At 46.8% G+C, this 24,167-nt stretch overlaps 1 protein-coding gene and 1 non-coding gene across 2 annotated transcripts in view; one reads left to right on the top strand and one right to left on the bottom strand.

Moving 5' to 3' along the window:
• The window catches only part of LOC147701383 (trypsin-3-like), a 349,865-nt gene that overhangs the window by 221,370 nt on the left and 104,328 nt on the right, over positions 1 to 24,167 (top strand). The window lies entirely within an intron of this gene.
• On the bottom strand, positions 12,182 to 12,301 carry LOC147701384 (small nucleolar RNA SNORA26). Its single transcript, XR_015298738.1, has one exon. It is a non-coding gene; the product is annotated as a small nucleolar RNA SNORA26 (small nucleolar RNA).

Here is a 24,167-nt window from a genome sequence, read left to right as displayed (position 1 = left end):
TAGGGAAAAAGTTCATAGGTTCCTGTGCATGCTGCCGTCATCTTATCAGGAATATTACCACTCTCAGCATGCGTCGCGTGCCCCTGAGGTCGTCAGCTCGCGGCTCGTGGGAGCCTTTTAAACAGTCAAGGGGGTGGGGCACGCCGCAGACATGCACAACAAAATTACTTTTTGCATCATGGTAAATATAGTTTTAAAAGTTGCTGGTTTGTCAAATTTCATGGCCAGTGCCCGTATCCCTATACACATTTTTTGAAATTCCTTTCTCTTCAGTAGGGAAAAAGTTCATAGGTTCCTGTGCATGCTGCAGTCATCTTATCAGGAATATTACCACTCTCAGCATGCGTCGCGTGCTCCTGAGCTTGTCATCTCGTGGCTCGTGGGAGTCTTTTAAACAGTCAAGGGGGGTGGGGCACGCCGCGGACATGCACAACAAAATTACCTTTTGCATCATGGTAAATTTAGTTTTTAAAGTTGCTGGTTTGCTAAATTTCATGGCCAGTGCCCGTATCCCTATACACGTGTTTCGAAATTCCTTACTCTTCAGTAGGGAGAAAAGTTCATAGGTTCCTGTCCATGCTGCCGTCATCTTATCAGCAATATTACCACTCTCAGCATGCGTCGCGCGCCCCTGAGCTCGTCAGCTCGCGGCTCGTGGGAGCCTTTTAAACAGTCAAGGGGGGTGGGGCACGCCGCGGACATGCACAACGAAATTACCTTTTGCATCATGGTAAATGTAGTTTTCAAAGATGCTGGTTTTTCAAATTTTATGGCCAGTGCCCGTATCCCTATACACGTCTTTCGAAATTCCTTTCTCTTCAGTAGGGAAAAAGTTCATAGGTTCCTGTGCATGCTGCCGTCATCTTATCAGGAATATTACCGCTCTCAGCATGCGTCGCGCGCCCCTGAGGTCGTCAGCTCGCGGCTCGTGGGAGCCTTTTAAACAGTCAAGGGGGTGGGGCACGCCGCAGACATGCACAACAAAATTACTTTTTGCATCATGGTAAATATAGTTTTCAAAGTTGCTGGTTTGTCAAATTTCATGGCCAGTGCCCGTATCCCTATACACATTTTTTGAAATTCCTTTCTCTTCAGTAGGGAAAAAGTTCATAGGTTCCTGTGCATGCTGCAGTCATCTTATCAGGAATATTACCACTCTCAGCATGCGTCGCATGCTCCTGAGCTCGTCAGCTCGCGGCTCGTGGGATCCTTTTAAACAGTCAAGGGGGGTGGGGCACGCCGCGGACATGCACAACAAAATTACCTTTTGCATCATGGTAAATGTAGTTTTTAAAGTTGCTGGTTTGTCAAATTTCATGGCCAGTGCCTGTATCCCTATACGCGTGTTTCGAAATTTCTTTCTCTTCAGTAGGGAAAAAGTTCATAGGTTCCTTTGCATGCTGCCGTCATCTTATCAGGAATATTACCACTCTCAGCATGCATCGCGCCCCTGAGGTCGTCAGCTCGCGGCTCGTGGGAGCCTTTTAAACAGTCAAGGGGGTGGGGCACGCCGCGGACATGCACAACAAAATTACCTTTTGCATCATGGTAAATGTATTTTTTAAAGTTGCTGGTTTGTTAAATTTCATGGCCAGTGCCCGTATCCCTATACACGTGTTCCGAAATTCCTTACTCTTCAGTAGGGAGAAAAGTTCATAGGTTCCTGTCCATGCTGCCGTCATCTTATCAGGAATATTACCGCTCTCAGCATGCATCGCGCGCCCCTGAGCTCGTCAGCTCGCGGCTCGTGGGAGCCTTTTAAACAGTCAAGGGGGGTGGGGCATGCCGCGGACATGCACAACGAAATTACCTTTTGCATCATGGTAAATATAGTTTTCAAAGATGCTGGTTTTTCAAATTTTATGGCCAGTGCCCGTATCCCTATACACGTCTTTCGAAATTCCTTTCTCTTCAGTAGGGAAAAAGTTCATAGGTTCCTGTGCATGCTGCCGTCATCTTATCAGGAATATTACCACTCTCAGCATGCGTCGCGTGCCCCTGAGGTCGTCAGCTCGCGGCTCGTGGGAGCCTTTTAAACAGTCAAGGGGGTGGGGCACGCCGCAGACATGCACAACAAAATTACTTTTTGCATCATGGTAAATATAGTTTTAAAAGTTGCTGGTTTGTCAAATTTCATGGCCAGTGCCCGTATCCCTATACACATTTTTTGAAATTCCTTTCTCTTCAGTAGGGAAAAAGTTCATAGGTTCCTGTGCATGCTGCAGTCATCTTATCAGGAATATTACCACTCTCAGCATGCGTCGCGTGCTCCTGAGCTTGTCATCTCGTGGCTCGTGGGAGTCTTTTAAACAGTCAAGGGGGGTGGGGCACGCCGCGGACATGCACAACAAAATTACCTTTTGCATCATGGTAAATTTAGTTTTTAAAGTTGCTGGTTTGCTAAATTTCATGGCCAGTGCCCGTATCCCTATACACGTGTTTCGAAATTCCTTACTCTTCAGTAGGGAGAAAAGTTCATAGGTTCCTGTCCATGCTGCCGTCATCTTATCAGCAATATTACCACTCTCAGCATGCGTCGCGCGCCCCTGAGCTCGTCAGCTCGCGGCTCGTGGGAGCCTTTTAAACAGTCAAGGGGGGTGGGGCACGCCGCGGACATGCACAACGAAATTACCTTTTGCATCATGGTAAATGTAGTTTTCAAAGATGCTGGTTTTTCAAATTTTATGGCCAGTGCCCGTATCCCTATACACGTCTTTCGAAATTCCTTTCTCTTCAGTAGGGAAAAAGTTCATAGGTTCCTGTGCATGCTGCCGTCATCTTATCAGGAATATTACCGCTCTCAGCATGCGTCGCGCGCCCCTGAGGTCGTCAGCTCGCGGCTCGTGGGAGCCTTTTAAACAGTCAAGGGGGTGGGGCACGCCGCAGACATGCACAACAAAATTACTTTTTGCATCATGGTAAATATAGTTTTCAAAGTTGCTGGTTTGTCAAATTTCATGGCCAGTGCCCGTATCCCTATACACATTTTTTGAAATTCCTTTCTCTTCAGTAGGGAAAAAGTTCATAGGTTCCTGTGCATGCTGCAGTCATCTTATCAGGAATATTACCACTCTCAGCATGCGTCGCATGCTCCTGAGCTCGTCAGCTCGCGGCTCGTGGGATCCTTTTAAACAGTCAAGGGGGGTGGGGCACGCCGCGGACATGCACAACAAAATTACCTTTTGCATCATGGTAAATGTAGTTTTTAAAGTTGCTGGTTTGTTAAATTTCATGGCCAGTGCCCGTATCCCTATACACGTGTTTCGAAATTCCTTACTCTTCAGTAGGGAGAAAAGTTCATAGGTTCCTGTCCATGCTGCCGTCATCTTATCAGGAATATTACCACTCTCAGCATGCGTCGCGCGCCCCTGAGCTCGTCAGCTCGCGGCTCGTGGGAGCCTTTTAAACAGTCAAGGGGGGTGGGGCACGCTGCGGACATGCACAACGAAATTACCTTTTGCATCATGGTAAATGTAGTTTTCAAAGTTGCTGGTTGTTCAAATTTTATGGCCAGTGCCCGTATCTCTATACATGTCTTTCGAAATTCCTTTCTCTTCAGTAGGGAAAAAGTTCATAGCTTCCTGTGCATGCTGCCATCATCTTATCAGGAATATTACCACTCTCAGCATGCGTCGCGCGCCCCTGAGGTCGTCAGCTCGCGGCTCGTGGGAGCCTTTTAAACAGTCAAGGGGGTGGGGCACGCCGCAGACATGCACAACAAAATTACCTTTTGCATCATGGTAAATATAGTTTTCAAAGTTGCTGGTTTGTCAAATTTCATGGCCAGTGCCCGTATCCCTATACACATTTTTTGAAATTCCTTTCTCTTCAGTAGGGAAAAAGTTCATAGGTTCCTGTGCATGCTGCAGTCATCTTATCAGGAATATTACCACTCTCAGCATGCGTCGCGTGCTCCTGAGCTCGTCAGCTCGCGGCTCGTGGGATCCTATTAAACAGTCAAGGGGGGTGGGGCACGCCACGGACATGCACAACAAAATTACCTTTTGCATCATGGTAAATGTAGTTTTTAAAGTTGCTGGTTTGTTAAATTTCATGGCCAGTGCCCGTATCCCTATACACGTGTTTCGAAATTCCTTACTCTTCAGTAGGGAGAAAAGTTCATAGGTTCCTGTCCATGCTGCCGTCATCTTATCAGGAATATTACCACTCTCAGCATGCGTCGCGCGCCGCTGAGCTCGTCAGCTCGCGGCTCGTGGTAGCCTTTTAAACAGTCACCTTTTAAACAGTCAAGGGGGAGTGGGGCACGCCGCGGACATGGACAACGAAATTACCTTTTGCATCATGGTAAATGTAGTTTTGAAGTTGCTGGTTTGTTAAATTTCATGGCCAGTGCCCGTATCCCTTTACACGTGTTTCGAAATTCCTTTCTCTTCAGTAGGGAGAAAAGTTCATAGGTTCCTGTGCATGCTGCCGTCATCTTATCAGGAATATTACCACTCTCAGCATGCGTCGCGCGCCCCTGAGCTCCTCAGCTCGCGGCTCGTGGGAGCCTTTTAAACCGTCAAGGGGGGTGGGGCACGCCGCGGACTTGTATAACGAAATTACCTTTTGCATCATGGTAAATATAGTTTTCAAAGTTGCTGGTTTGTCAAATTTCATGGCTAGTGCCCGTATCCCTATACACGTGTTTCAAAATTCCTTTCTCTTCAGTAGGGAAAAAGTTCATAGATTCCTGTGCATGCTGCCGTCATCTTATCAGGAATATTACCACTCTCAGCATGCGTCACGCGCCCCTGAGCTCCTCAGCTCGCGGCTCGTGGGAGCCTTTTAAACCGTCAAGGGGGGTGGGGCACGCCGCGGACTTGCATAACGAAATTACCTTTTGCATCATGGTAAATATAGTTTTCAAAGTTGCTGGTTTGTCAAATTTCATGGCTAGTGCCCGTATCCCTTTACACGTGTTTCGAAATTCCTTTCTCTTCAGTAGGGAAAAAGTTCATAGGTTCCTGTGCATGCTGCCGTCATCTTATCAGGAATATTACCACTCTCAGCATGCGTCGCGCGCCCCTGAGCTCGTCAGCTCGCGGCTTGTGGGAGCCTTTTAAACAGTCAAGGGGGGGGGCACGCCGCAGACATGCACAACAAAATTACCTTTTGCACCCTGGTAAATGTAGTTTTCAAAGTTGCTGGTTTGTCAAATTTCATGGGTAGTGCCCGTATCCCTATACACGTGTTTCAAAATTCCTTTCTCTTCAGTAGGGAAAAAGTTCATAGGTTCCCGTGCATGCTGCCGTCATCTTATCAGGAATATTACCACTCTCAGCATGCGTTGCGCGCCCCTAAGCTCGTCAGCTCGCGGCTCTTGGGAGCCTTTTAACACCTTGGCTGCTAGCAGTTTTCCCTTCCTGTGCTGGAAATTGCTAAAGTCCATAAATCATGACGAGCTCAGCTCGTCATCAGCACAGCTCAACCGTGCATCATGACGAGCTGAGCTCGTCATGAGCATGGAAAGGGTTAAACAGTCAAGGGGGGTGGGGCACGCCGCGGACATGCACAACGAAAATACCTTTTGCATCATGGTAAATGTAGTTTTCAAAGTTGCTGGTTTGTCAAATTTCATGGCCAGTGCCCGTATCCCTATACACGTGTTTCAAAATTCCTTTCTCTTCAGTAGGGGAAAAGTTCATAGGTTCCCGTGCATGCTGCTGTCATCTTATCAGGAATATTACCACTCTCAGCATGCGTTGCGCGCCCCTGAGCTCGTCAGCTCGCGGCTCGTGGGAGCCTTTTAAACAGTCAAGGGGGGTGAGACCCGCCACAGACATGCACAACGAAATTGCCTTTTGCATCATGGTAAATGTAGTTTTCAAAGTTGCTGGTTTGTCAAATTTCATGGCCAGTGCCCGTATCCCTATACACGTGTTTCAAAATTCCTTTCTCTTCAGTAGGGGAAAAGTTCATAGGTTCCCGTGCATGCTGCCGTCATCTTATCAGGAATATTACCACTCTCAGCATGCGTTGCGCGGCCCTAAGCTCTTCAGCTCGCGGCTCGTGGGAGCCTTTTAAACAGTCAAGGGGTGTGGGGCACGCCGCGAACATGCACAACGAAAATACCTTTTGCATCATGGTAAATGTAGTGTTCAAAGTTGCTGGTTTGTCAAATTTCATGGCCAGTGCCCGTATCCCTATACACGTATTTCGAAATTCAGCTGCGAAGTGTGAAGCGATGGGCTCCAACCCCCTTTGTTGAATGTTTAACTTCTCTGTCCGCATTGTTGGCATAGTCTGTAATTATTAGTTGCAGGTTGATCAGCGTCTGAGTTCCGCTTAGCCTCGAGGTCATGTATTTCATGTTTCACAGAGACACCAGCAAAAGGGCCAGCTGGTTCACCCAAGAACTCCTAGCCTCCAAGCAAGCCTGCGGGAACCTAGAAAAGAAATGGCACAGTGAACAAACTACGGACAGCAATGCAACACAAAAGGACGCCATAAGCAACCGCACCACCTCATCAGGGCGGCCAAGAGGACCTTCTTCAAAGACCGCCTCGACAACTACGCACACAATAGCAAGGAGCTCTTCAACATCGTGAAGGAACTCTCCAAACCCAGCTCCAACACCAACGACATCCCGCCGTTGCAAGCCCTGTGCAACTCCCTCGCCACCTTCTTCCACAGCAAGATAGCAGGCATCCACAACAGCTTCAACACCCAGACAGCCCTAACAGACAGCCACACAATAGACCCTCCGCACACCATCGTCCATGACCCCCTGCTAGCCTGGGCCAGCTTGTGCATCAATGACACCATCAAGACCATGCGCAAAATCCACTCTGGCTCTCCATCAGACCAAGCAGCTCCATTGCTTGATTGACTGATTGACTTGATTGATGTTCGAGATTTTGCATGCCAATTGCAAAGGGATTTAGGTACTCTGATCTGTTTTGCTACTCAGGATCCCCTAAAAAGTACTTTAAATGTTTCTTATAGCATGCACAGACTATTCGATGACACCATATTGTTGCAAAAATACTCCATTATTTTGTCTCTAAGTTTGTCTCTCAACACAGAAATCAGTCAATGAGAAAGAAGGGTAAGGAGGACTCATACCCAAGACACAAGAAGACAAAGGAGTAGTCAGAGAGTGTCTTTATCAAATGCTGTACCGTCAGTTTCATTAACTCACATTCCCTATAGCCAGGTGGAATCCAACCGTAACCAGGATTTATGTACAGAGGACGAAAACATGTAGAATGACTGATTCTCTAAATATCCTCCAAGTCATGTGCCCCAAGAATGTCATTAAGTGCTGCAGCAGTTGCTCTGCCATGCCCAGTTATCACACTGTATCTGTCAATTGTAGGGTTACATTTTTTATTGAGCTCACTCCCTTGCATCCCACACCCAATGAGCAAGACACAGTGCTGAAGGAGTGGTGACAACAAACCAATGATTTGTGGAATCAAGCCTCTGACTGGCCTGAAGTAGCAGAGTGGTGAGAAGAGTGCACCCAAGTATCTCATTGCCAACTAGTGCCTCAAAGACAAGACATATCTCAAAGTACAGCTAAGAATAATGATAAATCGGATTCAGGAGTAATCTCAGTGAACCAAGACAGTGAATCAGTGAATCAGTGAATCAGTGAATTACATTTCTGATCCAGAAGGACCAAGCTATGTGACCGCAGAAGAGAAGGATGACCAAGAAGTCATGCGCAAATGAGTGCAATTGTGTATGGAAAACAAACACATATCACAGACTGTCACTGAGGAGACTGCGCCAACTGAACAAAGCGACAGTGAAAATGAACATCTAGTAGTCAGAAGACGAGAAAAAGAGCAGGGGTACTTAGTCAAAGGTACTTAACTCTTGAGTGGATGTGCTTTGCTGAAAGAGAACTTGATTTGGTCTTTTAGAAATTGGAAGGTCAATGGACAGTGCCTGCAGAACCACTATATGTAAGGCTATATTACAGTGAAGATTGCTTGAGTTTGCATCTTTGGACAAATAGAAACAACAAACAGTAACCATTCTTTTATTTTCGGTTGTACATTTATTTTCTAATGTCTAAATGTAAAGAAATTATGTCAATCCTTTTGAAAATCTAACATAAGTGTAAAGGTGGTTTATAGTGCTGATAGTCATTATCATTTTCATGATTTGCCTATAGGTTTAAGTTCCCCTGCAGAAACTAGTCCTATCAAGTCTAACCCCAAGCCCACACCCACTTATTCACACATAGTAGGGCAGCACAATAATGTATTTTTCAACCTGCTACATGAGTACACCAGTTTCATGCAGGCCAAGGACTGCTATGCAGGCAGCCATTTACCAGCATATGTGGTGGACGATATGACTTACTACCACATTCACCTAATCTATGGTATTTCGTTTAGTATAATCCTTAGTTTGCTTTACCATGAAGATAATTTTGAATAATATTTCTGGAATATGATCTGGTTTTTATCAAGGGGCCTTTGTATAAACATGTTAAGCTTGACACTGTCCATGTCCATAGACAAAAGTCAGCTTTTCAGAAATCCAATGGAGAAGTTTGTTGATGTCATAGATGATAGTAGGGCAGAGATTGAAAAGAGAACAAAAAGTCGGTGAGATATAGGGAAAGATTCATGGGGCAAGGAAGCCCATCCACTAATTGGACAATAGGCCACAGTCACAGTGTCAGTCGTACCACACTACCACGGACGGCTTTAGCACTGGTGGCACCATGTGCAACAATGTTTGTTGGTGCCCCCAATGACCACTGACACCACAGATTTCCTCTCTACCACTGTTGGACTTGTCCCTTTTTGTAGGGTCATCCCTGAACTTTTTGCCTCCCTCCTGCATGTTGTCTGATCTGTTTTGTTGGTTTTATGACTCTGGGAACTTTACCACTGCTGATCAGTGCTAAAGTGCATATGCTCTCTATGGTAAATTGATGTATGGATTAGTGACTCCATGATTGGCTGGTTTGGTTTACTTATCAGACCCTAGTACAGTGCACTGAGAGTGCCTAAGGGCTGGTAAATCAAATGATACTGGTGGGCTTGCAGCACTGCTTGTGTCACCCACAGAAGCAGCCTGTAAAGTGTGTCTCAGGTCTGCCATTGCAGAGTTTATGTGCAGTCTGGCACTGTCATGTTGACTGGGCAGGTGCACCCACTTGCCAGTCCCTAAACCCTCACTTTTCTGCATATTAGTCACTCCTATGGTAGGCCAAAGGGCAGGTTGCATTGTAGGTAGGACATGCCCTGATGTGTGTGGCATGTCTTGATACTGAATTATAGCCAGTTTTGTTTTTCACTCTTGCAAGTCTACCTGGCCCCCATAGGCCAGAATGGGGAGTTTGATTATAACACCTTATAATCCTAACTGACTCAGGGAACTAGGTGGAAATTGGAGTTTAGTATGCCGGAACTCAGAATGATAAAATACATCTTTTAGTGAAGTTGGTTTTAACATTCTGTGTTTGAAAATACCACTTTTAGAAAGTAGGTATTTTATTGCCTAACTGTCCAAGCCTTCCTCTGTTAGGTTGTGCATTCCTTGTCTGGAGTTTGAGTGACAGAGGCTGGGGGATTCCAGGAGACAGGGTGAGTCAGCACAGGGCTGAATAGAGCTATCTGCATGTAGATGGGTGGGAGGAGTTGCACCTGGGACCTGAATGGGGCTGTGCCTGCCTTCCACAAAGCTGGCTCCAACTCCTGTGGTGCGTCTGATGTCCCTGGCCCACACTGTCAAAGGAAAGAAGGATTCTTGTCAACAAAGTGCTCCAGAACTGCACAGAACTTGTTTTGACTGGGTACAGGACCCTCTGCCTTCAAAGGACAAAGGATTTGCTAGTAAAATATGGGGACCCAGATCCCAGAACTTTAGATCACTTTTGGGAAACAAGAACCACCTTTGCTGAGGAGAGGAACCAGAGAAACTGAGGAGGAGACTATCCCTTAGCTCAAATGCTGTTTGGGGGATTGGCCTTCAGTGGTTGCCTGACTGCCAAAGAAAGGAGAAAGGACATTGTGCTACTTTCAAATCACCATTTAAAGGATGTCCAAAGGCCTGAGATAGAGCTTGCCTCCTGCTGAAGTCTCAGGGACAACAGACTTCACCAACCAGCTCCCCTGACTTCGCTTGCTGGGAATTGAAGTGCCTGCTGTTGAGCTGGGCTTTCTGAGAGACTGCTTGTCGCTGGGAGCTGGAAGCGTGACTCAATACGAAGAAGCGTGTCGCCGCCGCAGCCGTTGTTGTTGCATCACCAGAGAAGAGTGTCGCCATTGCATCACCCAAAGCGCCTTGCATTACCGGAGCAGAGTGTCACCGTCGCAGCAGAGCAGCGTGTCGCAGGGCCTGTTGTAGCTCAGAAGAATCGTTGAGTCGCCGTCGGGCGTGCACGCATCGTTGTTGCATCAAGAAGAAGATGCCATTTTGTTTCATTTAACTGGATCTTCATCGCATATTGCATCACCTCCCCACACGGAGAAGAACCAACACTTCCCCTACGCAGCAGTAGGGACCCAACGCATCACTGTTCTTGCGTGTAAGGAACCGACACATCATCTTCCCTGCAACACTTTCATTGTGTAGCGTTACGCTTCCAAAGGTACATTGCACTTACAGTGTTGCATTTTACATCGAAAGAGAATTAAGCTATTTCTACCATTTTTGAAGTACAGTATTGTAGATTTTTGTCGTTTGTGGTCTTGTATTCAGTCTATATAATTACTTGTATACTACAACTTGTGTGTTGTCCTTCTGTATTGTCATCTCTGGGTTACTGTATGTGTTCACAAATGAGTTACACACTGCCTCTGAGATAAGCCTGTCTGCTCGTGCCAAGCTACCAAGGAGGTGAGCTGGGGTTATTTTAGGTGTGTACCCCTTACCCTGACTAGACGCAAGGTTCCCTATTTGGACACAGGTACCTACTTCTGCCAACTAGAGACCTCCAAATCTAACAACCACCATTTGACAGTGTCTCTCAAGTCTCCATAACTACTGTCTCTTTGATTAATTTAGTTTTATAGCACCACTCATACAAGTTTAAGATGTTAGTACACTTCACATCACACATGCATAGCACAGAGACAACCATACATGTGTAAATCAGTTTATAGGAAATGTTAGATAAGATAGGCCTACAAGGAGTAGGAGTCTCATTTCATCCACACTGGTAGGCAGTATAGTTTAAGAGTCCTTGGACTGGAAAAACACAATTTCAGAAGTTAAAATGTAACACCATTTTTAGGGGTTTTCTTTAATAAGAAGAATTGATTTCTACCCAAATGTACCGCTTTTGCAATATTAGAACAACGAAAGACTGGGAAAAAAATACATAGCTATAATATGTTCCTTGCAGTTTGCATGTAGCTCTTTGATGGCAGATAATAGCTCACTGCTCTATATCAGGATTTTAACTTTTAAATTGCAAGTAAGAAAAGATCTCTGACGAAAGCATATGAACCCTTTGTGCTATGATAAGTCAAAACGTTCACTAGACAAAGCTCCAGTCTCTCTCCAGGAAGAACATTATTCACCAGAGTTGCCATTTTTTTTGATGGCTGAAAATTGCTGGGACAATGTACGCGGCATCAGGTCTTTTAAAATGATGAACATGGCGCCCCCACCTCAAGTCAGCGCCCAGTGATATTGCACCGATTGCACACTACAACGGGATGGCAGCCGTCACTGGATTTTCCTTCCTGGGAGTAATGGCAGCCCTAGACACAGAAACCATAACAATGGTCATGAGGTACAGGAAGATGGACATTGAATTTACTGAAACAAACTCCTGCTTTGGGAATTTGATTTAGTAAAACAAAAAAGCATTTGCAATGCATCGGTCTCGCTTTTGGGACCCTATATGCATTTAGCAATCGAGCATATTAGCCTCGGTGCTAAAACATGTACTGTTGTTTATTATGGAGGGAAAGTGAGCACCAAACTGCGTGACACTACATGTATGGGAACACTTGGAGAGAAATATTGGCTTTTAGCGGGAAATGGTATAGTCCAAAGCTGTGTTTTTAATATAGCATCAGGGCCTTCGGTGGTCATATCACTCAAAATAAAAGATTTTACAAAAATACGGGTGCTTTTGGAAGACAATATCTATGGACCAATGTCTGTGTGGGCAGAAGGACATGGAGGAGGTATGTAGTATGGGTGGCAGGCAATGTGTGGAAAGCTGGACACAGGAGACATTATAGCACTTAGCATGAATTAATGTACCTCACGACAGGATCCAGAGAGGAGTGCGAATCACCATCTCCAGGTTTTAGTGAGAAATTCTCTTTCCCCTTGTGTTTGCCATTACAAAGCACAATATGCTCTGAATGCGAACTTAAAGGGAGTTCAAAGATTCGATGAAACGCGCACGGTATAAAAGTATAAAAACAAAGCCACTTAACCAAGCACGAACAACAAGCAATAAGTTAAATGGTGCTTAATGTAGTTGTTTAGTAGAAGTGTCCCCACCACAAAAGAAACGTTTTAAACAACTACCACAAATCTAAACCTTTCCAGCCCACGTGGAACACATCCATCACGGTCCTTAGAGAAGATGAACGAAATCATCAACCTTACCTTTTAAACTCCCTATAATCAGTGGTAGAAGTGGGCGGGAACGGAAGGGCACGGCGTGCCCCTACTTCTAAAAATTGTTTCAGTCCGTTCCCTTACTTCTTACTTTTAAAAAAGCAACCCGGGACGGCAAGAAAAGTCCGACTTAAAAACGATAACTTTTTTCCTTAGATTCCAGGGGCTGCTCGCACTTCTCTGTGAACTCCAGAGACTGCAGCAGCCCCTCCCTGAACTTGCACAGACTGAGGGCAGGCCCATTGTCATTCCGATTGAGGCTGATTACCCCCTTTGGAATGACAATGCGCTGCCGCCACCTTTAGCATACCAAGTGCCAGAGAGATCGGAGATGGTGATTACAGAGGAGCTTTCCTCAGACAGAGTACGTGGAGAACTCGACACCTTGTGAAATTTCTTAATGTTGTACACAGAGTGAATTGGGCAGGACCAGTGACCGGACAAAAGAGGTGACAGGAGTGACAGGAAAGGAAAGGTACTAGGGCAAGAGAGGTGACCGGGCAGGAGAAGTGATGGGGCAGGAGAGGTGACTTGGCAGGAGAGGTGACTGGGCAGGAGAGGTGACTGGGCAGGAGAGGTGACGGGGCAGGAGAGGTGACGGGGCAGGAGAGGTGACGGGCAGAAGAAGTGACGGGGCAGGAGAGGTGACGGGGCAGGAGAGGTGATGGGGCAGGAGAGGTGATGGGGGGGGGAGGTGACGGGGCAGGAGAGGTGACGGGGCAGGAGAGGTGATGGGGCAGGAGAGGTGACGGGGCAGGAGAGGTGATGGAGCAGGAGAGGTGATGGGGCAGGAGAGATGATGGGGCAGGAGAGATGACAGGGCAGAAGAGATGACGGGGCAGGAGAAGTGACGAAGCAGTAGAAGTGACGAAGCAGTAGAAGTAATGGGGCAGGAGCAGTGATTAGATAAGAGCAGGAGTGGTAACCGGGCTGGAGAAGTGAACGGGGCAGGAGCAGTGAACGGGGCAGGAGCAGTGAACGGGGCAGGAGAAGTGACATAACAGAAGAAGTGACGGGACAGGAGAAGTAGAAGTGACGGGACAGGAGAAGTGATGAGACAGGAGAAGTGACAGGACAGGAGAAGTGACGGGACAGGAGAGGCAACAGGGCCAGAGAGGCAACAGGGCAGGAGAGGCAACAGGGCAGGAGAGGCAACAGGGTAGGAGAAGTGACCGGGCAGGAGAAGTGACCGGGCAGGATAAATGACTGGACAGGAGAAGTGACCGGGCAGAAGAAGTGACGGGCAAGTGACGTGACGGGCAGGTGACGTGACGGGCAGGTGATGTGACAGGGCAGGAGAGGAGAGGTGACCGGGCAGGAGAAGTGACCGGGCAGGAGAAGTGACGGGCAGGTGACGTGACGGGGCAGGAGAGGTGACTGGCAGGAGAGGTGATGGGGCAGGAGAGGTGACGGGGTAGGAGAGGTGATGGGGCAGAAGCAGTGATTAGGCATGAGCAGGAGCAGTACCGGGCAGGAGCGGTGAACGGACAGGAGCGGTGAGCGGGGCTGGAGAGGTGAACGGAGCAGGAGAGGTGAACAGGGCAGGAAAGGTGAACAAGGCAAGATGGGTGAACAGGGCAGGAGAGGTGAACAGGGCAAGATAATGTTGGGGATCAATGTACCTGCTGGAGAGAGATGGGAGCATGTTTTGTCTAGTGGCTGTTTTACTCATCTAAGGTAGCGCAGAGGGGTAATATGCCTTCTGGAAAGAACGTGTACCATGCATATCAAAGATCAATATGTTGTGTGCATAGTTTAGTGGGTACTGCTTTGTGTTCACTTCCCGAATGAAAGGACACTTGAATACATATGGCAGAGCTTTCCAAACTGTGTGTCCCGACACAGTACTGTGTCGCCTGCAAAGGGTGGGTGTGTTGCAGGATGACACCGGTATTAATGGCCACTTAGCACATAACTGCTGCTAATTAAGAGGCATTAAGCTGTGCTTTAAGGCCTCTGCCGGTGACATCATTCACCCACTCTCCCCTGGTCTCTGTTGAAAACACCCGATTGTCTGATAAAACATCCCCCCCTCTCGTCGAGGAGATACAAAGCTGGCATGTGGGGGACCGTGAGTTATTCAAATACTTTCTGCGAAATTCGAGAAATTTAAATACAAAACGCTGTTAGAGTGCAAAGTGCCAGGCTTTCTACACAGCAGGGCACACGATCAGCTCATCTGTGTGCAAAGCTTATTTCTGCTCTGTGTATCGAAAAGAAAAAGAATTCTGACCATATATTCTGCAGGAAGCGAAAATAATTTTTTTTTTTAACAAATATTGTTAGCTTTTTAATAGAACTCTCCGTGTCCTCGTTCCCCACTGGGTCAATTTTTTCTTTATTTTATTCTCAACAAACATATTTTGGCCTCTAAAGAAATGCGTTGGCATGTGCCCATCTAACCGACATACCCCTTCCATCTACTGTCTGGAATAGACACAGTGAGACAGACAGAGGTAGGAGGGTGACAGAGGGAGGGAGACAGACAGACAGAGGTGGGGGGGCGACAGAGGGAGGAGACAGACAGAGGTAGGAAGGCAACAGAGGGAGGGAGACAGACAGACATAGGTAGGATTGTGGCAGAGGGAGGGAGACAGACAGACAGACAGAGGTAGGAGGGCGACAGAGGGGGGGAGACAGACAGAGGTAGAAGGGCAACAGAGGGAGGGAGACAATCAGAGGTAGGAGGGTGACAGAGGGAGGGTGACAGACAGAGGTAGGAGGGCAACAGAGGGAGGGCGACAAAGGGAGGGCGACAGACAGACAGAGGAAGGAGGGCGACAGAGGGAGGGAGACAGACAGATTTAGAAGGGCGACAGAGGGAGGGAGACAGACAAAGGTAGGAGGGTGACAGAGGGAGAGCAACAGAGGGAGAGCGACAGACAGAGCTAGGAGGGTGACAGAGGGGGGGGCGACAAAGGGAGCACGACATACAGATAGAGGTAGGAGGATGACAGAGGGAGGGAGACAGACAGAGGTAGGAGGGTGACAGAGGGAGGGCGACAGAGGCAGGGCGACAGAGGGAGGACGACAGAGGGAGGGCAGCAGAGGGAGGGAGAGGGAGGGAGAGGGAGACAGAGGGAGAGAGAGGGAAACGGAGCAAGAGAGAGCGAGACGATTAGAGAGAGAGAGAGAGGGAGACAGACAGAGTCAGTAGGAACCCCCCTTAGGTGGTTAGGGCTCGCTCGCTATGATCGCTCGCTACACTGCCTTACTGTGTCCCAAAATTATGCATCTCCAAAAAGTGTGTCACCAACATGAAAAGTTTGGGAAGCTGTGACATATGGCCTGGCAGTTCGGGCTGGACTGTTGCCATTGGGTGCAGAATCTGGACTGATTTGCATATGGCTGGGTCCAAACTGGAATGGCATGGTGACCAAAAAACGATAGATTTAAGCCGAGATCTCTGAACTGGGGTGCATGTATGACATTGTTCTGCATTCTGTCCATCAATTGTTCTTTTTGCATTTGTCACCCGAGTGGGACAGGTATGCTCAGACATGAGTCCCGTGCTCTCCATGCCACTGGAATCAAGCTATCCTGGCTGATGAGGGCTGAAAGTCCGAAACCGGTCCAAGGATGCTTGTTTCCAGTCCAGGGAGGATCTGGCCTGGCAGTTCGGGCTGGACTGTTCCCATTGGGGGCAGGATCAAGACTGATTTGCATATGGCTGGGTCCAAACTGGAATGGAATGGTGAGCAAAGAAACAATGGATTTAGGCCCAGATCTCTGTACTGGGGTGAATGTATGATATTGTTCTGCATTCTGTCCACCAGTTGTTCTTTTTGCTATATTATGATTGAGCAGCTAGCTGGCTGACATGAATATGAAGGAGCCTTTGTGGGTTTCCGTGAGTCTAGATTCTCCTGAAGAGTCCCTTCCTCTTCTGAGCTCTGCTAAACACATGTGTACAGGAGGAGCCCTGTATTCATGACCTCAATGTTTGAACAATGAGAGTAAAAGCATTAAGGTAACATGTTGATCCTGCTTATATTTCACACGCTTTACATAAACCTGTATTCCCTATGAGTGTTTGCTTTTTCCTGAATTAAACATCAAATAAACACGTTTATCCTTTGTTTTAATTAAATAACGTTATAAGCTGTAACTAGTCAGTGAAATGCTAAACGTACAAAAAATTGGTATGTTTTGCTATTTCTAGACACACCCCTGACTCCGCCCACTGATTCAATCTTTGGTTATTCCCGCCCTCTGATTCTCCACCCACAGTTCCCCTACTTTTCTTTCCCCACTTCGACCACTGCCTATAATATCAAGTCTTGGCGAAGGCTCAATAGCCTGTAATTTTGAGCAAACCACTTAATCTCCTGTGCACCGGGACAGCGGGTCTAATAGGTAGACAGGATATATACAAGCACTAGGGACAATTACTTTGTTCGATGCAGCCAGAGTGACAGGAGGAACATTGCGGTGCAGGCTGACGGCTGCTGCGGACCTCCACACTCGGAAAATGCCACAGCACTTAACTGATCAAAATTCCCGTGTAAAATGACCCGAACCCACCGAAAAACTTTGCGGTAAGAATTCGAGGACACTCTCCGCTAATTTTCTTTGACTTATATTAAGTCTCCCTCGATGTTTTCTTTTGTCTGGAGGTTTGTTGGCGAGCACTAAGACCCCGCGGAATGCTTGAATCGGACAGGCGCTCCACCAGGAAGTGGGAGGTGAAGGAGCCGACTTGTGGATCGACGAAGGTTGCAGCAGGACAGTCGGGGCTCGAAGCGGACAGGCAACGTCAAGGAGACAGCCGAAGGAGTCATTGGCACCGCTCCAGGGGTGAACTTATCCTCTGCACTAGAGGTCCGGTGTGCTGGAGTTCTCCTTTAGCTCGGACTGTGAGGGCTGGCGGAAAAGGAGGTTCCGAGGGGGTGGGCCTGCATGGAGGCAGCAGTTCCGAGGGCAGTTCCAACTGTGTCTCGCCAGTGTATTATCAGTAGAACAATCGGTGATAGAGAAGGGGAGGAGGTGTCACCAAGCCAGGAGGGGCTCCATTGCGTCCCCAAAAATTCAGAGGCTCCAACTAGGAATAGATACCAGCTCACGTCTAGGCAGGGGGCTTGGGACCTAACAGAGCCAGTTGAGAGAGGAGGTCCGATACCCCTGTACCCCTATAAACAGAAGATGAAAGGGGAGCAAGGAAAGGAGGGGTTACAAAGGCTGTCAAGCATTCCCAGACATATAAAGGCATTCCTTCACTGAAAGTTATTTTATGATAATGGAGCAAGCAGTAAAATCAAAAGAAAGCTCTGGGGCTAAAATAGGTGCAGTGCTGGGAGTAGAAGTTACTAGTTCAGGGGCTACGGAAAAAGGAGGGGGGGCAAAAGAAAGAGAGGGGGAGGCTGTATCAGTCGAAGTAGAAGTGGGGGCTACCTCCCTGCCAGATAACACGCTTACCCCCCCAACAGTACCTCTGAGGAATAGGTACGCAGTGCTCGAGCCCCCCAATGAGGAGGGTTTAGAGGCCTCAATACATTCTGATACAGTATATGGCTCTACTTCTAGCCTTCCATCATCAGGAACACAGAGGTCTTCTTTTTCGAATGCTTCTACAGCCTTGGAGAGCTTAACCTCTGTACTGCCTATGGCTCAGGATTTGTTGAGCACAGCGTCTCATTCTATCTCTCTGCACCCCCAAACAGTTCACACTGCACTTCAATCCCAGTCTTTTCCTCTCTCAACCATTGTTAAACAATGCTTTGTCCCGCAGACTGGTGGTCCGCCTGTTGAGGCGGAGATTGTAGTGGATAGATTAGGTCTTCTATTCCACACATTGAGAGGGGACCTGCTCGAGAAATTTGAAATATCAGAGAACAATCAAAAAGGGCTGCACGATAGATTTGATGTCCTAGAGGCCAAACTGGAGGGACTAGCAACTCGAACTAGCATGCTGCAGAGTAAATAAGCTGATAGAAGTATCAACAGGGAATTCCAAGGACATTGACGCTCTCAAGGCACAAAATCGAACTCTTACTATGGACATGGAGAGATTGGAAATTACAAGTCGGCGGAACAATCTCAGAATCCTAAAAATACCAGAAGGAGCAGAAGTTGAGGATATCAAGGGGTTTGTCTGCAGGTTATTACTAGAAGACATATTAAAGGATCGGCTAGACATCGATCTAGAAGCCGAGATTCAGCGGGTGCACAGAGATCCTTTTAGGTTGCACCCGGATCGTAAAGCTCCAAGAAAGATCTTAGTCTACTTTCAAACATATAGGGCCAGATGTAGGTAAATCCGATTTACCGACTTTTAAATACCGAGTCATACTGATTCGGTATTTAAAAGTCGGTAAATTGGAAGGAGGCAGATGTAGGTAAAAAATTACAGAATCTGTAAGAGTCGGTATTTACCGATTCTGTAAATATCGAATCTGTATTTCCTATTGATTCATATGGGCCTTGAAGCCCATAGGAATCAATGTGAAATACAGATTCGGTATTTAAAGAGTCGGTAAATACCGAATCCTGCAAGGGTGCAGGGGGTGTCACTTTGACACCCTCTAGCACCCCAATTCTGGACTTGTGTGCAATGTGGCACACAGACATGCCCTAAAGGCATGTCTGTGTGCCACATTGCACAGGTGTGCATGCACAGATGTGCAGGCACACCTGAATTCGGTATTTTACCACCCAATAGGATTGGGTGGTAAAATACCGATTTTTAAGGGCCTGTGGCACTCTTAGGAGTGCCACCTACATGTGTTTTTCCCGAATTGGTAAATATACTGATTCGGTATTTTACAGATTCTGTAAATTTACCGATTCAGTAACTTTACAGAATCGGTAAAATATAGTCCCCCTACATCAGGAAACCCTAATACCGGTCGGTAACAGCCGAATTCGGCCATTACCGACCGGTATTAGGGCTCCTACATCTGGCCCATAGTGTTAAGGAGCTAATTCTTAATAGGTGTCTAGCACGTCCCTCCCTCCACTTTCGTGCCAATCCCTATCAAGTTAGATCAGATATAGGGGGGAAAACGGCCCATAGGCAGTGGGAGTTGGGCTCCAGGATGCCAGAACTTCATTCCTTGGGAGCTCAAGTCCAAAGGTAGTTCCCTGCCTTACTCAAGATAATGTGGAACAATAAGATGTTTAACTGCAACCACCCAGAGGAAGTAGATGAACTGTTTTTAAAAATGAGAAAGTAGTTATTTTCGGGCCTAATCAGTTCCCAGTACTAGGGTAAATGAGTGTTAATTAAAACGTTATAACCTCTTGTAATTTCATAGGAAGTCAATATGCACACATAGGTCATACACACATAATTTTGGCCTAGGGCTTGGTATCTCGGGCTGGACTCTTCCCGTGAGGCACATTTAACACGTACATTATATCTACTACCAGTGGTTGGATAATAGAATGGGACTGACTTACTCCCTCAATAAAATAAATTAAAAAAATAATAATAAATAAATAAATAAATTAAAAAAACATACAAGGGGGAATGAGAAAAATGGAAAAAAAATATAGAAAAAGGGTTAGTTTCAGCACTGAATTGTTTTAATATCGATGGTGTTTCAAGGGTGTGGGGCCCCTTAAGGCGTTCACGCCGGATTGAAGGGGAGGGTTCCTCGGGGGGAGGGTTAGGCAGACCCCCCAGGATATAGCGGCATGAATTAGCAAATTTAGCGGCACAAAAATTGAAATTTAGCGGCACAAATATGGAAATTTAGCGGCAATTTTGCGGCATTTTATGTGGCCATTTTTCCCACAACAAACACAAATATCGTACTTTTTTTAGTTATTTAACAACATGAAGCACACGCGCACACACCCCCATACACATCTTCTACCATCTCTCTCCTTTCTACCCGCTCTCATGCCCTCTTCTCTCTTCCCCTTCTGTTTCCTCACTCCCTTATCTTCGACCGCTCTCTTCCTCTCTTTCTCCCTGTCCTCTCTCTCCATTCTCTCTCCCACATTTCTGTCTGTCTCCCTCTTCCGCTTTTCTCTATCTCTTTCTTATCACCCCCTTTCTCCCCTCCCTCCACACTCTTCCCCTCTCTCGCCCGTCTCTCTTTCCTTCATGTCCCCTTCCTATCACCCACACCTTCTCTTTGCTTCTTCGCTCTCCCCATTTTCCAACTCCTCTCTCCTCCTTATCCTCTTTCCTTCCCCTGCCTTACCTTCACCTCGGTTGTGCTTATCTCCTGCTTCTCTCTCGCTGCTCTTCCACCTCTCTTTTCCAATTATCTCTCTCGCTTTCTCTCCCACTCCTTTTTTCTCTCTCTCCTTACCCTGCCCCTCACCGACCTCTCTCCTTCTCACTCTCACTGATCTTTCTCACTGCCCTTTCTTTCCCTCTCTCTCCCTCATTCACCTCTATCCCTCCCTCTCTTTCTCACATCACTCTCTCGCTCTCTGATTCTCTTTCCTCTCTCTTCCCTTCTTTCTCCTCACCCCGTCCTCCATATGTCGCACCCCATCTCCTTCTGTTTCTTTTTCCTTTCTCTCTCCCTCTCTCTGATTCCGTTTCCTCTTTCTCTCCCTCCACTCTCTTTTTCCTCTCTACCCCCTAGCTCTGTATCTCTTACCCTCTCTCTCTCTTTCTCCTCAATTCCCCTTGTTCCCCTCACCCATCCTCTCCCTCCCTTCTCTCATTCTCACCCCCTCTCCCGCTCTCTCTGTTTCCCTTTCCTCTCTCCCTCCACTCTTTCCCCTCACTTCGCCCTCTCCCATTTTGTATCTCATACCCTCTCTTTATCCTCACTTCCTTCTCTTCCCCTCTCCCCTCCCCACCCTGCTCTGTAACTCACCCCCTCTTCTTGTTTCTCTTTCCTGTGTCTCTCCCTCCATTCTCTCTCCTCACCTCTCCCTGTTTTGTATCTCGTAACCCCCCCCCCCTTTCCATATGACAACTACTGCCTATCCCTCCCCCGGGTGCTACAAACTGCTTGCCAATGCTTAATGTTTCCAGCCTCGTTTCCCACCCCTTACAAATGAGCTCCCAATATCACTCCTCCGATTGCCTCGCTTCTGAAATGGAAACAAAAAACAAAAGCAGCTGTTCTGCCGTTCGAAGCCATCCTGTGTTTATTTAGGCGCTTCCATTACAACCTGGAAGTGGACGCGCTGCTCGGAGCCGGAAGCTCGCCTGTTGGGCCAATAAAGGTTTTGTCTGCTCCCAGCAGGCGAGAGGAGCAGCCGCTTTCATGATTACCCGCAGCATTATTAAGAATCCTCCATCAGGCCCCCTAATATCCGGCTGCAGAAGAGGGTGCAGTTAAAACCCTTGCTCACATTTAAATCACTACCGTACCTGCCTGAGAGCTGCAAACGGCAAAAACGGCAAATTTCGCGGGCTTTTTGGCAAATATCGCGGCATTTCCCGAGATCGGACGATTTCGCGATTTTTTTGCAAATCGCGAAATCGCGATAAGCTGGAGGGTCTGGTTAGGGGGGGTCACAGGGGAGTGGGAAAAAAACCACATAAAAATGTCCTCATATGCCATAAGTCCTTATGTTGCAAATCAGAATACAAACAGAGGTCTCCTTTAGCTGTAGGTTTGGTTATATTATGTGATGGCTCTTAGTACAGTATCTAGCAATAAATTCCTCTCTTGGAATTTAAATGGTATAGGAAGCCTGAAGAAACAACAAAGAATATGTGAATTTTTAAAAAATACTGAGGCACTTGTATACTTCTTACAAGAGACTCATCTTGAAGCGGAGTATTTGGAAAACTTAGTTGGGTACAGGAAGTCCTTTGCTCTAAGCAAAGGGGCTCCACTAGAGGAGTAGCTATAGTAGTGCGCGCAAATAAGGGAATAAGGGTTCAGAATTGGGAAACGGATCGATCTGGTTGATGGCTGGTGGCAGTCCTCTCTATTGGTAGTTTTACTTTTCAGTGTGCTGTTTACTATGGTCCTAATGAAGATAACCCTGGCTTCCTTCGAAAGTTAGAGGAGTATATGATTCAGCACTCAGCTCCAGTCATATTAGGAGGTGACTTCAACCTTCTATTAGACCCCCAGCTGGATCGTACCTCTAACGCTAAATATAATTCCCCAAACAAATCCCTTTTAGCCCTGAGGAATATCATGAAGGACTTTACCTTACAAGATGCCTGGAGAGTCAAGCATGGTAACCTCAGAGAGTACTCCTTCTATAGTAAGAAGTACAAACAATACTCTAGAATAGATTTCTTTCTTTTAGATCGAGCCTTTCTGCCTGATACTATTTCAACTTCATATATTCCCACAGGATTGTCTGATCACTTTGTTGTCGAGTTAAAAATCAACTTTAAGGCTAGCCCCTCAGAGTATAGGTGGACCCTAGACAGAACTATTCTTCTTGTTGATGAGATTAAAACTAAAATCAGAGCTAGTTTGTCAGAGTTTATGTCATTTAATGTTGGCACTGCCTCAGAACAGTTTGGGACATCCTTAAATCTTACCTGAGGGGTATTCTTGGTTCACACATGGTACTTAAACTTAGGAAAGAAGAAAATACCAAGGATCTTGATTTAATCAAAAAGAAGGAACAACAGTTGCAGTTAGCCGTTACAGAAGAGAGAGACAGGATCCCGTCACTTGAAAAAGAGCTTCTGCAGCTATAGATAGGCTTTAAGGCACGAGCTGACAAGATAAACAAGGATAAGTGGGAAGTAAGTAAACTCCGCAATTTCGAATATGGAGAGAAGTGCGGCTCACTCCTGGCCTGGAAGACTAGGGCTGAGAGGAGCAGGAACAACATCAGCTCGCTAATTCAGAGAGATTCTGGGCTCCCCATAACAGAGGATGCTGAAATTAGGAGAGAGGCTAGAGGGTTCATGGAGGAGTTATATCATGAAGAAAATAGTTGTGGGTCGGAGGAGCTTGAAAATTGGTGGGCTTTGAGAGAGCTACCCCAGCTGAGTGAATCTGATATAGCTTTTCTATGTACAGAGATTACTGAAGGGGAGATACGGGCCCAGTTCATAAAGATGTCTAGGAACAAGGCCGCTGGTCCGGATGGATTGCCAACTGAGGTGTATAAAGATAATTTGGAAGACGTTTTAACACCTTTATTGACACTCTTTAATAAAATCTTCTTGCAAGGGGAGCAAACTCCACCCTCTTGGTCAGAAGCTACCATTACATTGATAGCAAAGCCCAACAAAGACCCCAACAAAATAGAATCATACAGACCTATTTCCTTACTTAATTCTGACCTTAAAATATATTCCGGCATACTTGCATCTAGGTTGGCAAAAACAATTAAGTCAATAATCAACCCCGACCAGAGGGGGTTTATACCAGGCCGTCAACTTAATGAACTCACGTTTCAAGTTGAAGGAGCAATAGATGTAGCAACAGACAGAGGACTGCCACTCGCCATTGTTGCGATCGATGCAGCAAAAGCCTTCGATCAAGTTAATTGGTTATTCCTATGGAAAACTATGGCGAAGTTTGGGTTCCCAGATATTTTCATTGAAAGTCTTGGTCAACGGTTGCCTTACCGAATGGTTTAACATCTCAAGGGGAACGAGGCAGGGTTGTCCCCTATCTCCCCTCCTCTTTGATATTTATATTAAGCCCTTTGTCTGTTTCTTAAGATCAGATCCACTAATCTTACCTTTCAAAATGGGGGATCTGGCACTTAAGACG

Source organism: Lissotriton vulgaris, chromosome 7 (assembly GCF_964263255.1).
Source record: "Lissotriton vulgaris chromosome 7, aLisVul1.2, whole genome shotgun sequence".
NCBI classification, from domain to species: Eukaryota; Metazoa; Chordata; class Amphibia; order Caudata; family Salamandridae; genus Lissotriton; species Lissotriton vulgaris.
Note: the sequence above shows the minus strand (reverse complement) of the source record. Positions and strands in the feature narration are given on the sequence as shown.